Below are 14,782 nucleotides of genomic sequence, written 5' to 3' on the forward strand. Positions count from 1 at the left end.
AGAGCTTAATAAAAGTGATAAAACTGATATACGAGCTGGCAATTTGTGCAACTGTTCAACAATATTGTATTCACTGTGCTTGAGAAACTTCAAGAATTCTATAGCTTCATTTTCAGTTACAGGTTCATTGATGACAGTTTCATCCTCTTTTAACTGTAGCTCAACCTTTTTCCCTTTATCAACTGGACCTTGTTTCTCAGATTCCTTAGAATAACATCTCCCACTTCTTCAGATCCTTGAGTCCTTGGTGTGATAATTAAAGGATGATTAGAGTTGTAAACCTCTCTAGGTGATCCTTCATAGGCGTAAATATCCATTTCTTCTTCTGATATTTCCTTGAAAAATTCCATTTCCTTTTCATCCATCATTTTTTGTATTAAAACCCGAAAATCTAAGCATTGTTGTATAATATGTCCTTCATAACCATGATAATGACATATATTTCCACAATTTAATTGTTCTGCTGACAGATCATATTTTTAGAACCCAACTTTGATCATTTGAGTCCATACCCATAACATAGGTGATTTTACTTCACCGACTCGCCTTATCACATACTTTCCTTTTTCCTCTATAACTACATTGATCCCTGTTCCTGTATCATTTGGTAATGGGTTTTGAGCCACATTTGGTTGCACTTTATCACCAAAATTTAAGATATTCTTTGTTCTCAGGCTTTGAACAATTATTTTGAATGCAATACAATTTTCGATAGAATGTCCATGAGCTCCTGCATGATATTCACATTTCAAGTTATCATTGTACCACTTAGGATATGGGGGTTGTATGGGTGATACATGATAAGGTGATATTATATGCTTGTCATATAATATCTGGTATAACTCTTTGTATATCATTGGAATTGGGTCAAATTGAGGTTTCTTTCTTTCTATCCTTGGTTCACTTATTTCTTGTTTGGCAAAGTTTTATGTAGAAGATCCAATATCCTGAGGTCGAGACACTGTAATATTTTTGGACTAATATTTCCTTGTATCATTTACCTCACTTTCTTACTTTTTCATAAATGGATTCTTACTAGATTCACCACTTTCAAGTTTCACACTCTTAACTGCCATTTCAATCATTTCACCTGCTATAACTCTGTCAGCAAAGCTTTTAAAAGAATTCCCTATGAGGTGGGTAAAGAAATGAGCTTTCAAAATGTTCACAAAGAGCACATTTGCTTCTTCTTCTTCTTCTTCCATGGGTGGATGTACCTGTATAGCTATGTCCCTCCATCTCTGGGTATATTGCCTGAAACTTTCATTGAATTTCTTTTCCATGTTTTGTAGTACCATTTGATTAGGCCTTATATCCTTCACATGCTTATATTGTTCCAAAAAATATTTAGCTAAGTCTTTCCAAGATTTAATATGACCTCTACTTAATTGGTTATACCATTGGATGGCCGAACCAGTTAAACTTTCTTGGAAACAATGGATCAGTAGTTGATCATTACCTATATAACCCGTCATTTTTATGTAATAAATCATGATATGGGTAGAAGGACATTTCATACCATCAAAATTTTTAAAATCTGGGATTTTGAACTTGGGTGGTAATACCAAATCAGATACCAAACTCAATACCTTGGCTTCAATTCCATATACATTAGAGCCTTCTTTTATAACCCTAAATTCTTTCACTAGCTATTCTAATTGTGTGTTTGACTCTTTCTTTTCTTCTTGATCAAAATCTAGAATATTCTCAACTTGTTGTTAGTTTATAGAAGCACTAGGTAAATTTATGTTTACCCTTCTTGGTAGAGTAAATGCTCTTGATTTGGCTTTAACATGGATGTTGCATGATCTAGAGGGTATAAAGGCTCCTCAATTACTTTAGGTTTTAGACGATTTGCTCTTGGTGTAAAGCTCGGAGGATACAAAGGATCCTCAGTGAAAGTACCAATGGCTGGGGCATTTATTTGGTCCATACTTTTCTTTTGTAACATGCTTGCAAATTTTTCCATCATCTCATTCTGGGATTTTATCAACTGTTCATTCATTTCTTCCTGATTTTTCTTGAAATTCTCTTGCATCTCAAGCTGATTTCTTTTAATTTGAGTGATCTTATCGTTCATTGCCCTTTTTCTAGTATTATATAGATTATTAGGGGGTCCAGTATTCTTCGAAAAAAACCCTTTTTAATGAATATGGATGTTTATTAACGAGTATGAGAAATATAATGTCAAAATGTTTATGCACAATATGTAAATGCAAGGTGTTGATATTGAGACGATTCATTCAGAACAACTTTTATACTAAAACAAAGTTTTATTACAAAGCTTTAAAACATAGTACAGATACAATATCACATATACATCTGAGTAACTTCTCCTAACTGTTGTATATGTTCAAGTAACTCAAAGACCTTATGAGCTTCTTCGGTTCCTGGTTCCAATTCTTCACTTAAAGTGGTAGCTTCGTATGCCAAGTCCACTAAATATTGTGTCATTCCCTGAACTTGCTCCAGACACTTTGCAATGAGGTTGTCTCTTTGTTTGAATTTCCATTGAGTGTGTTCCCAACGATAACGCCATTGCAAAATTCCTTCGTACGGGACAATAGGGAATTGATTCGCCTTTCTCTGAAGATCTTGGACTTTGGCTTCCAGCTCATTCACTTGCTTCCTAAGATTTTTAACTTTTGAGTTACTTTCTTGACATCGAAGTGTAGTTTCCAATCTTATGATCTTGCTTTTTAGTCTCTGGTTTTTAGCTTGATTTTTCAATAGTTTTTGCTCTAATGCCTCCTTTTCTTTGACAAGTATCTTGGCATGGTGTTTACTTTATTTGAGCTCATCTTTACCTTCTTCAGCTTTTCTTTTTAGACATGTTATCTCTTGTTTGCTTGATCCTTCTATAATCTGAGTGTTTACCACCCGGTGATAGGTTGACTGGAGATCATTGAAATCTATCATGAGCTATTTTTTAACCCTGCTAACTTGATCTGCTCTCCCTTTATGGATGTCTATCTCAATTTCTTTGTGGTATACTTCTTCTTCCAGCTTTTGTAGAGTTTTTCTCCATTGCTTTCTTTCGACTCAAATACTTACTTTGCCAATTCTAATGGAGATGGTATAATTCTTAAATGCTCTTTGATAGGTTGAACATTCTTAAAATTAACCACTGGAATGTTGTCGTTGACTCGGTTGATTCTCCATTGCTCGTATTCGGACGAGAGCTTTTGACTGGAAGTAAATAAATTTACTCGATGAATCTATTTCCAAGCCTCAGCAACCGTTTTGATCTTTTCCTTGTATTGATCACTTCTGAATGCAAATTCTGATTCTGATAAACCAAAGGTCACAGGAATAAACTGCCTTGATCCATGTTGTCTGTAGACCATCAAAGGTGCATATCCTATAAAACCTCATATGCTAGGAAAGGGAACCCATTCGTGTTCTCCACACTTATACATTATGTTTGAAGAAGTATTCCATGAGGCTCGCCATAATACATTGTTATCTTCGAGATTTCGAAAGATGTTCATCCATTTTTCTTCATCCTAACCTCCAGGCCATTTACGAGAAAGGAAATCTTGTAGAGTTGAGAAGTCTTCCAAAAATGCTCGTCCAGGAGCTCTTTCTTCATATTTAAAATGATTCAGAATCCATACCAATAATAGGGGTGCACAACCTATAAAACGTCCTTCTCCTTCACGTTTACAGGAATTCAAGGAACGAAATGTTTCAGCTAATATGGCAGGATCCGGATCTGCATTCTTGTTTAATTTTTCAAACAGATCTATAGCTGATATATCCACATGCCCCAGAATCTTCGAAAAAATGATTAATCCATAAATTCCTAAAGCCAACATATCAATTTGCTTTCTTTTGTCTGGATGGCGGTAAATTACTTCTTTCAAGGCAGTCCAAGTAATACATTCATTATAACCCTTCCTTTTGATATTTCTTGCAGCTCATTCTTCACTCATCCTGGTCAATAAAAGCACTTTCTTCTTAAAAGGAGCAGTATTACATGACTTGATATATACTCTATCTTCGTAGAATCTCGGAAAGCGAATAAGAGCTTGATATTCCTCTATAGTAGGTGTCAAATCTACTTTGCCAAAGGTGAAGTAACTGTAGGCAGGGTTCCAAAACTATGATAGAGCTTTGAACATATGTCGGTCAATAGGAATGTTCAAAAGATAAGCAATGTCACCATATAGTTGATAAAATAGTTGTTTGTCCGCTTTTTCCCAGATTTCTTTCAACTCACCCAAGTTATTTTGGCGAACGTTGATATGTGTATATCTGACCAAATCTGACACGTATCCAAGTCATAGACTATTTCCCTTGATAAGTTGAGACTACTCAGACCATCTTAAAATAATTGCATTGTCTTCTACTTCATATTGGACTCTTTGTTCCATATTTCCAGCTTTCTATATGAAATCAATCACGAATCAACACCATGATATGAAAATGAAAAATGAAGAAATGAAAATGAAGCATAAAAATTAATTAAGAGTAATTAAAAACCTAATTTCATGCTATCTAGTTTCATGCTTTATTCAGAATAACAAGCCTAACCGCATGATTTCTAGTTCACATGTGTTTATTTAAACAAAGTAACATACAACTTTTCCTTGTGTGCTTTTCTTAAAATACTTATTCGGATTAGGTTTCGCCTAGACTTGAGTCCTAAGTTTATTATATGCTTGGTTTTAGCTCTAGGGTAAAAGGGTCAATGAATTGTCCTTTGTTGGTGTCCCCTTGGACTGCCAAGCCCTCAATCCTGGTCCATTACAGACTTTCAGATTAAGTACAATTCAAAGGAACACACTTCCTTATGTCCATACGGAGGAAACCCACACGAGGAACATAAGGTGTGAGCCCAAATAATGGTCCCATATCCCATACAGAGATGAAAACCACACGAGTGAGTAGTTTCTCATTCACTTAAACAGGATAAGAGCGGGGTTTTAGATCATGTCATGAATGCAGTGCACAGTGGGTGAGGAAAAGCATAAAAAGGATGAAATAATGTACAACCTATTATTCTATTCTAAAGACCCAAAATTAAATCTCTAAACACATAAAAACGAAAATTAGTAAAATAATAAAAAATTAATTATAACAAATTTAAAACAAATTTATTATTTACTGCAAAGACAACTAATTAATAAATTGGTGGTTGGACTCTTCTTTTTTATCCCCAGCAGAGTCGCCAAGCTGTCGAGACGTTTCTCTGCCTGGCGACGGAGAGTGCAAATAGTACACCTCAAAGAGTGTAACTAGTCTCAAAAAAGTAAGTATCTATCTTCCTTGAATTAGATGAAACACCAAGTTGTAGAATCACCACCAATCTTAATGTGGTGAGATTGGTTAGCAATATGTTATATTATTCTAATAAAATTCCTAAGAATAATATTAAAATAACACAACACAGGGTCTGCTTACCAGAAAAATGAGTTCGAGAGTCGGTTACGTATGGGGAATGATTAGCACCCCAATAATGCCCAAAATTGGTTTCGATATTTATTAATTAGTGTCTTTGCGATAAATTATAAATTTGTTCTTAATTTACAAATACTTTAATATAGATAAATACTAAATAATATTTACTAGTCCTATAATATTATATTATAATAACATACTGTAAAATTAACTTAATATATTAATATCATAATTAATATAATAAATAGTGATTAAAATATATAATGGTAAATTTAATCAATCTAATTTGAAATAATATCAAAATTATGTATTAATTATGTAATTTACCCTAATTTACTAATATAGGACGAAGATATAAATAATTAAAATTTAAAGGACTAAATACGTAATTTTATCTGGAATGTATTTATTTACGGTCAATGACTAAAATAAAACTAAATAAAATTAAAGGATAAAACTAAAATGTATAAAACATACTTTTTAATGACTAAAATGAACTGTTACAAGGTTACAAGGACAATGGGTGTAATTTGCCCATACCCGGATTTACGCACATGTCCCTCCCTAAAACGACGTCGTTCGAGAAAGGATATATGTAGGCCTTTATTAGGCCTAATGAGGCCTTAAGCCTCATTTTCCTCTCATCTCTTCTCTCTATAACCGAGAGAACTCTCTCGGTTCTCTCTAGTTTCCTCGTCTGAGGAAGATCGGCCGCTGACTGGCAATCATGGCCGTCGATAGCCACCGCCGCCGGCCACAACCCATGGTGGTAGGAAAAATAAAAATACCCAAACATTTCCTCTTTTTACCCTAAAGCCTAAACCGAACTCTATTTACCCTAAATAACCCTCAATCAAAGTAGATTTAAGGTTTATACCTTCAACGTTTCGTCTTCTCTAGTGGCACGTAGAGGCGCGTAGGTGCTCCAATGATGGTAAGGCTTCGCTTCCTTTACTTTCTTCTCTCTATTTTTTCATTTTGTGTATTGGGTACTTGTTGTGTTTGCTTGCTTGTCTCCTCTTGTTCGTTTGCAGGTTCATCCTAGTTATAGGGGTTTTCGAAGCTCCCTTTGGACTGGTTAAAAGGTTGTACCTCGGTGAGTCCCAGAGCTATGGTGGTGACTCACCTTAGGGGTGGTGAGTTGTGCAGTGGAGAAGCTGAGTGCATTTAATGCACTCAGATTGCTTCGATCTGGAGAGGATATGGCAGCATCGTGGCATGTACTGGTTGAAGCGTTCGGCGGCGGAGGCATCATCACTTCTATGGCAGCGCCGGAATAGCCCTAGGGTTACAATGAGTACCCTAGGGTTTTTCTAGTTGCACTGGTGATCGTTAGATCTGTCTCTGGATCGGATGGCTAGGATCCGTGCGGTGTTGGAATCTGTGTGAAAACCCTAACAGTATTTAGGGTTTACTCCTTGAGCCTGCTGGATTATTCGGGTCAAGTCTGGGCCTGAACCGAGTCCTAGTCTGCTGAGATTTACTTGTAATATGGGTTTCGGGTTGTAATCAAACCTTGAGCTAAATCTATTTTCCATTCGGGCTTGTAAAATTGTAACAAGTAATAATAATAATATAATATAAAATAATGTAATTATAATATTATATTGAAACCAAATTAGGATGAAAACGACTATCGACAGGAAGACCTGCATGCTCTAATCAGGTGTTCCTATCAAAACTAATAGCTTTTGTTTATCCATTTATAAATGTGCTTATATTAATTCGGGTAAATTACACGGGAGACTACTAAACTATGGTCAAAAATTAATGTGACCACCGAACTTTCAATTAAATCAATCATACCACCGACCGTTAATTTTTAACAGAGGTGGTAACATGTCTGTTAATAAAATTGGCATAATTATATATTTGGTCCTTAATATTAACATGTTCTATCAATTTAGTCACTATTTTAATTCAATTAAATAAATTTAATTATCCAATTATAATGTGACACGTGTTAATACATAATTGAAAGGTTTTATTTATAAATTTTAAATTATTTAATTAAATTATTTTTCTATGCAATCGTGTATTGCAAGAGGAATTGAACCTGTGTCCAGGGGGAAAAGCTACCAGGCGTCCAAACCATTGGGCCAAAGGTTCCCAATGGTTTAAACTTATAACAATTTGTATTTGACTTGTAAAAGTTTGTTAATGATAAAAATTAAAGAAATTATTTGTTTAAATAAATTATTATTTAAATTAATTGTAAATTGTTTTTTGAATTAAAAATATTCAATTGTTATATAATTTAGAAAATTTTAAAAAAATTGATTAATTCGAAAATTGGCCGAATTAACCAAAATATGTTTTGTTCGGTTAATAATTTTCAAATAAATTTCAGTTTGATTAATGGTTAAAAAATAAGTTAATTCAGTTCGGTTAATAATTTTCAAATTCGGTTAGGTTAATCGAACCAAAATTTATTTAAAAATTATTAACCGAACCGAATTAACCAATTTTTTTTAAATTAATAACCGAATTAATTGAAGCAAAAATTTGGTTAATTCGATTCGGTTAATCGAACCAAAATTTATTTGAAATTTATTAACTGAACCGAATTATTTTGAAAATTATTAACCTAACCGAATATATTGAAAATTATTAACCGAATTAATCGAAGCAAAAATTTGGTTAATTCAGTTCGGTTAATCAAACCAAGATTTATTTGAAATTATTAACCGAACCGAATTAATTTGAAAATTATTAACCGAATTTTCTCTTTAACCATTCATCAAACCGAAATTTATTTGAAAATTATTAACCGAACAAATTTCGGTTAATTCGATCAATTTTTTAATTAACCAAAAGTTTTAAAATTTTCTAATTTATATGAAAATTGAATATTTTTAATTCAAAAAAATAGTTTACAATTAATTTAAATAATAATTTGTTTAAACAAATAAATTGTTTAATTTTTTATCATTAAAAAAGTTTTACAAGTCAAATACAAATTGTTATAAGTTTAAATTATTGGGGATCTTTGACCCAGTGGTTTGAGCACATGGTAGTTTTTCTTCCCTTAACACATGTTCGATTCCCCTTACAAGCATGTTGTTCCCTTTATTTTCATTTCAATCAATCGGGTGGTGAAACGTGTCACCGCCTGATTGGATAGAAAAATTATTTAATTAAATTATTTAAAATTCATAAATAAAATCTTTCAATCATATATTGGCACGTACCACGTTCTAATTAGATAATTAAATTTATTTAATTGAATTAAAAAGTGACTAAATTGATAGAATATGTAAATATTAAGGACAAATATATAATTATGCCAATTTTATTAACGGATACGTCACCACCTCTGTTAAAAATTAACGGCCGATGGTTTGATTGAATCAATTAAATAGTTGGGTAGTCTGATTGATTCAATTGAAAATTTGGTGGTCACATTGATTTTTTACCATAGTTTAGTGGTCTCCATTGTGGTTTACCCTATTAATTCCCCCAAAAATCGTTTTCAATTCTGTTGAAATTCCTCCATGAGATTTTCTTCATCAACTAATTTATGGGTTTTGTTGGAATCCGTGAATAATATATATTGTTTTGTTAGAACCTGATGCTATTGACTGGATAGATTCTCTGTCCCCCTAAAAAACTACGATGAACGGAAGAAGAGAAGAGAAGAGAAGCACGAAAAGAGCATCTGAAGAAGAAAGAGAGAGATAAAGTCAGAGAAGAGAAACACGGTGGAGGGGAGGGGAGGGGAGGGGAGGGGCATTGTTGGTATAATATAAGTTTTATTTTATTTAATAGATTTTTATTTATTCAGTTTAAAAAATAAATATTGAGGGGACATGCGGCGTGTTCTAATCGGTTTGTGAGATTTATTTTTATTGGAGTTGACGAAATAGGACAAACAAAATTACAATTTATAGTTGATGAAGTAAAACGTCTCGAAAAATACTTTAAGGGATAATTTGATTCAAAAAAATATAGTTCATAGGGCAATGAGGTATTTAAGCCTTAAATATAACATGACAACTTATCCTTAATACACTTGAATGACAAGTGACACATAATAAACTTATCATAACATGTAACTTTCATGTTAAAAACTTATATCATAAATTCATAATTTAACATATAACTTTCATGACAAGAACTTGCAATCATAAATTCATAATTTAACATATAAATTTCATTGCAATAACTTTTATCATATATTAGCTTATTGTAACTTAGAATATAAAATAATCATAATCAAATCATATTTATTCATTAACTTAGCCTTTTAGCTTTTATAGCAAAGATTTATATCATATAAAGTTATTATTTGGTCTATTAGAATCTAAGTAGATATATACACGAATCTCTAACCAAAATGTCACAAAATAATTAAGAATGGTCTCCCTCAAGTGTCTTCAATGACCAACAACTTTCCTACAACATTACTAAATAGGGGTGTGAATGAACAAAGCGTTTGGTAAATTGTTCGTGAACTGTTCATATAACTTTCGTTTATTAAACTAAATAAACGATTATGAATAAAATTTTTATGTTCGTTTAATAAACGAACGAACACGAATAAAAAGTGCGTTCGATTCGTTTATGTTCACGGACAAGCTCGTTTATGAGCTTGTTTATATTTTCATTAACAAGCTCGTTCATAGGTTCATGAACAAGCTCGTTTAATTTTTTATATTTTAAATATTACTGAAGATACATACTAAATTGAATACATGGTAAATTATGCAGTTTACATTATAAATTATTAGAAGTTTAAGCACCAATTATATAATTTTACCATTTTCTCTTAACTGTAACACAAAACCCCTTTTCAGCCGATCGCTTTCTTTCCTCTTTTTTCCTCAAATCCTAAACTATCATTTGTGCTCTCAAATCCTAAGCTTCCATTCATCTCCCAGTTTGAGTGTGGTACCAGGTAAGAGTGTTTTTGTTGGGTTTATAAGATTCATTCAATGTCTGAAGACGTTGAACAATTGAGAAAAACCTTTTCGGGTATCTCCTAAATCAGTTTCATTTTTCTCCCATTTTTTTATCGTATGTTTAATCTATGTTTGATCTGATAATCTCAATACAAAATATACTAGGATCTATCATGATTGACCCTTTTTTGCATTTATTCTGAAATTGAAATTGGTTTTCGTTTTACACCAAAAGAGATATTTTTCTGTTTTAGTGGGGAAGATCTTGCACGCGATAATCTACCGAGATCTATGTAGATTGAAATTGTGTTGAAATACTTATAAACATGGTAATCTGTTTTGGTGGGGGTGATTTTCATTATTTCTCACCTTTGCTCCTTTACAGTAGAGATTAGAATGTAGAGTTTATAAAAGAATTGAAAGCTAAAGGACTACAATTATAAATTATCGTTGAAGTTTCATTGTTAGTGGAGATGGTAGATTCATGTGTGTAAGTTTATATTATTATAAATGTATGAATGAGCTTCAATGTTATTACAAAATGATAGTTTTATCCCTAAATTTTAAAATAGTTTAAAATAATTCAAAAATTTGTACCGATCGTTATAAAATGTTAGGGTGAAGCCCAATACACGTATTTGATTGATTTACATAAAAAAAATTATATCAATCTTTCATGCATGATAATCATTTTAATTGATCTTTTTTAATATATTTAACAATATAATTCCCCTTTTTTACTTTAGTCTATCACATTTTCTTGTTGCATGTTTCTCAAGTTTCTTTCAACATTCTTAGTATTTGTTCATGTTGTATGATAGCTAGTAGTATTAAGTTTGGGTCATTTTTATAATGTCGAGATGTGATCATTGGTTCTCTGGTTTTGTAATTTGTAATCTAATTTTATAATCTGATTTTTTTTTGCATGAGGCGGTGCACCAGGTTCTTGACATTCATACTTGCATCTCTTGATATATATTATTGTTCAACTTCATCATTCGTCACAAATAATAAACTTTTATTTTCTGAATTTATGTAAAAAAGTTCTCTTTTCCTTTTCCCCATATATTAGTAATGTGTATCTTCATATAAGATCCGACTCTTTCTAACAGTCTCTCAAAAAATAAGGTTCAGAGAGGCCGCAAAGAGTTTGGGGGAGACATTTTCAAATCTTTATTTATGGTATACTATTCTCTTTTACCTTGTTTGAGCAATATGTGTTATTGCTTTTATAGAGCTTGTTAATTTTATGTAGTGTTATCCATTAATACTGATTTGATTTTTTTATTTTTTAGGTATGTCTTATAACTCGGAACAAGGTCATTATTTGTGTATTGGTTCTTCATCACTGATGGATGTCACTGAAGGAAATGAAATTTCTAATGCTCTAGAAACTACTCATGAAAAACCAACCCCTGAGGAGCCTGAGTCTGTGGATGATATTGATGTTGGCACATATACGAAGATAAATAGAAAGAAGACATCAATTGCTTGGGAGAATCGACTGTAGTTAAGTTTCATTATAGGATTGAAAAAGTGTAGTGTAATAATTGTAAGATTAAACTTACAAAGAACAAGGACGGTACAACTACACAATTTAAAAGACATCTAGATGGTTGCGTGAATCGTCATATATCTTTGAAGAGACAACTACACAATTTAAAAGACATTTAGATGATTCCTAATTTTCAAATGATTATACTTTGATGATCCAAATCCCTAAAAATCATGGGAAAATTGACATGAACCTTAGTATTACTTATATTACAAAGGAGGACCACTAATTTACACAAACCCCCATATTTATGGTTTATGAATCAAGAACATTTATGCTCCTAACATAACAAAATTGGTACCAAAAGAAAGTTATGATCATAGGCTTATCAAATATGTACTTAGATTCAAAAAAATTAATGGTTAGATTGCAAGGAATTTAAATTGGAAGGCTTTGAATGCTTGAAGGAATTTTATAAATGGTGGAAAGCTTAAACTTAAAGATGGCTAAAATATTCTCTCTCCCCATAAATGATGGTGGCGTGAATAGCTATCCTATTTAGTATAAAATACCAATTTTCATAATTAATAAAATGGATACAAATTACCATTGGATGAAACATAAGTGATCAATCTCCAACTCTAGGATTTTGGGAAAATTAAAGCTTTGGTCCTTTACAAAAACATGCACATTAAAAGGTTTTCATATTCTGCTTACATTAAAACTACTAATTTCACATTTCTTTTATTTTGGTCCTTATCCATATAATTTCGATATTAACCTAATAAATATAGATTTATTCTAAACTTAAACTTATTTATTCAAAAACGTGATTCGAATATCAAAAGAGAGAAAAATAACTTTTTCTATCACCAAAAGTCAAAAAATTACTAGACCCGTTTTAGGGGTGTTAAAATTCTCTCATCCTTGCAGAAAATTTGTTCTCGAATTTTATAGATGTTACGAATAAAGATAAATATCACACATCCTAAACAAAGAAAATTCTTATTTCAAAGTTTTATGATTATTGAGCTAAGATCTGAATAGGTTCTTATCAAACGTAGGTTGAACCACCGAAGAAAGATATGAAAGATTCTTACAAAACACGAACGTGTGAAACATGAGGAAATGAATGATACTTGTGTAGTTTAGAGATAAGAACTAAATTTTGGATTCGATTGAGTTCAAATGAGAAAGCTAACTGATAGGCGACAAGATCTATCATTGAGAGCTAAACCTTCTTTTATCAAACTCAATTTCTGTTTCGCTCCTCGAGGAAGTTCATTTATAAGAACTGGTTCCCCCCTAGACTAACAAAGAGATATACGACACTATTATGACTACAGCACTTAAAACATGTATTTCATAATATATTGATAGAGACATGAACTGAAATTAAAATTCAAAGATAATTAGAGATTACTTGCTAAAGAAGATACCTAAGTAACTCTTTTGATTGGCTATTTTAGGGTGGAAAGTCGTACGAAATTCACTTACGCTCATCCTACTTCTTATAGAGACTTCTAGAATAAAGATACAAATCATGGATCTTGATCGGAGTTTGTAGAACTAGGTACACTTTAAAGTCTAGTTACTTCTTCAATGTACAAGTCAACTAACTTTGAAAGATTGAAATCTATACGAAGTGAAGTAGTCTTGATGGAACTTGATGAGCAACTTTGACCTTTCAACAAGTCAAGCACTTCAAGATGAGTTCTACAATGACTCTTTATACTACTGACCATTAATATAGTTCTCAACGGTCTTTATTTATTTCATGGGTCTAGGATGAACTTCAATTTGAGCTACTAAGAGCTTTTTGAAGAATGGCATACTTAAGTTTACTATTTTAGGTACTCAAACCAAATTACAGAAACAAGGAAAATTTTCAAAGTTAACAAAGAAATCATAATTAGGTTAGCTTTATATTTTATCAAGGATTGCTACCATTTCCAAGTCACAATGTAAATATTTTAATCTTATGGCTATGCCATCGAGGCATGCTGGGGAGATCATCATTTTCTAGTTTGCAATCATTATTATGTTGACCTATAACATAACACAGAACTCGAAAGAATCCATACTTAATTTAGCTAGGTTGGGATCGAAACATGAACTAAATGAACATAAGGTTTTAGAGCTTTATCGTTGCCTCACAAAGCAATTGTATAAATGAATCATTGAATAATAAAAAAGGGAATGATACGTTCCTCGAAGGTGAGATTTCAAAAGTTGAACCTTATACATATACTGAGTCAAAGAAGGTTGAACACTGAAACATATTATATTCTTTGATATAATCATAACATGAATTCATTTACAATAACTAGGGGCTTACAATACGAATCACAAGTCGTACGTGTAATTTTTGAGACATTGGTTTAGAGTGGAAATCAATCTTAGAAGATGCAAAAATAATTCAAAATGATTGAACAAACATTAATCTTTGAAACATATGATAATGGTCGAAGTAGATAAAATTCTTAGAATTTACAAAGGTGTTTTGAAGTTCTCGCACCTCCTTAACCAGCTCGGGCTCAACTTGCAACTCAGCTAACAAACTACCAACGGCGGTCAAACTCAAATGTGCAAGCAAGGCTCAAAGATTGGACACAGTCTTTTGACTTAAAAAGTCAGCCACCACATTCGCTTTACCCAGGTGGTAATCGATCACACAATCATAATTCTTAAGCAATTTCACCCAAGGACATTGCCTCAAATTTAGCTCCTTTTGGTGAGTAAAAACTTTAAGTTCTTATGATCGGTAAAGATGTAGTATTTTTCCTTGAATAGATAGTGCCTCTAAATCTTCAAGGCAAAAACTACGACCGCTAGCTCTGATTCATGCATGGCGCAATTGCGCTCATACAATTTATATTGCTTTAACGCATATGCAACCACTTGACCCTCTTGCATCAACACATAACCCAAGTCATTTAGCGAAGCATCGCTAAACACAGTGAAATCCTTACCTAACTTCAGT

This window comes from Hibiscus syriacus, unplaced genomic scaffold (genome assembly GCF_006381635.1).
Source record: "Hibiscus syriacus cultivar Baekdansim isolate YM2019G1 unplaced genomic scaffold, ASM638163v2 tig00112383_pilon, whole genome shotgun sequence".
Taxonomy (NCBI): Eukaryota; Viridiplantae; Streptophyta; class Magnoliopsida; order Malvales; family Malvaceae; genus Hibiscus; species Hibiscus syriacus.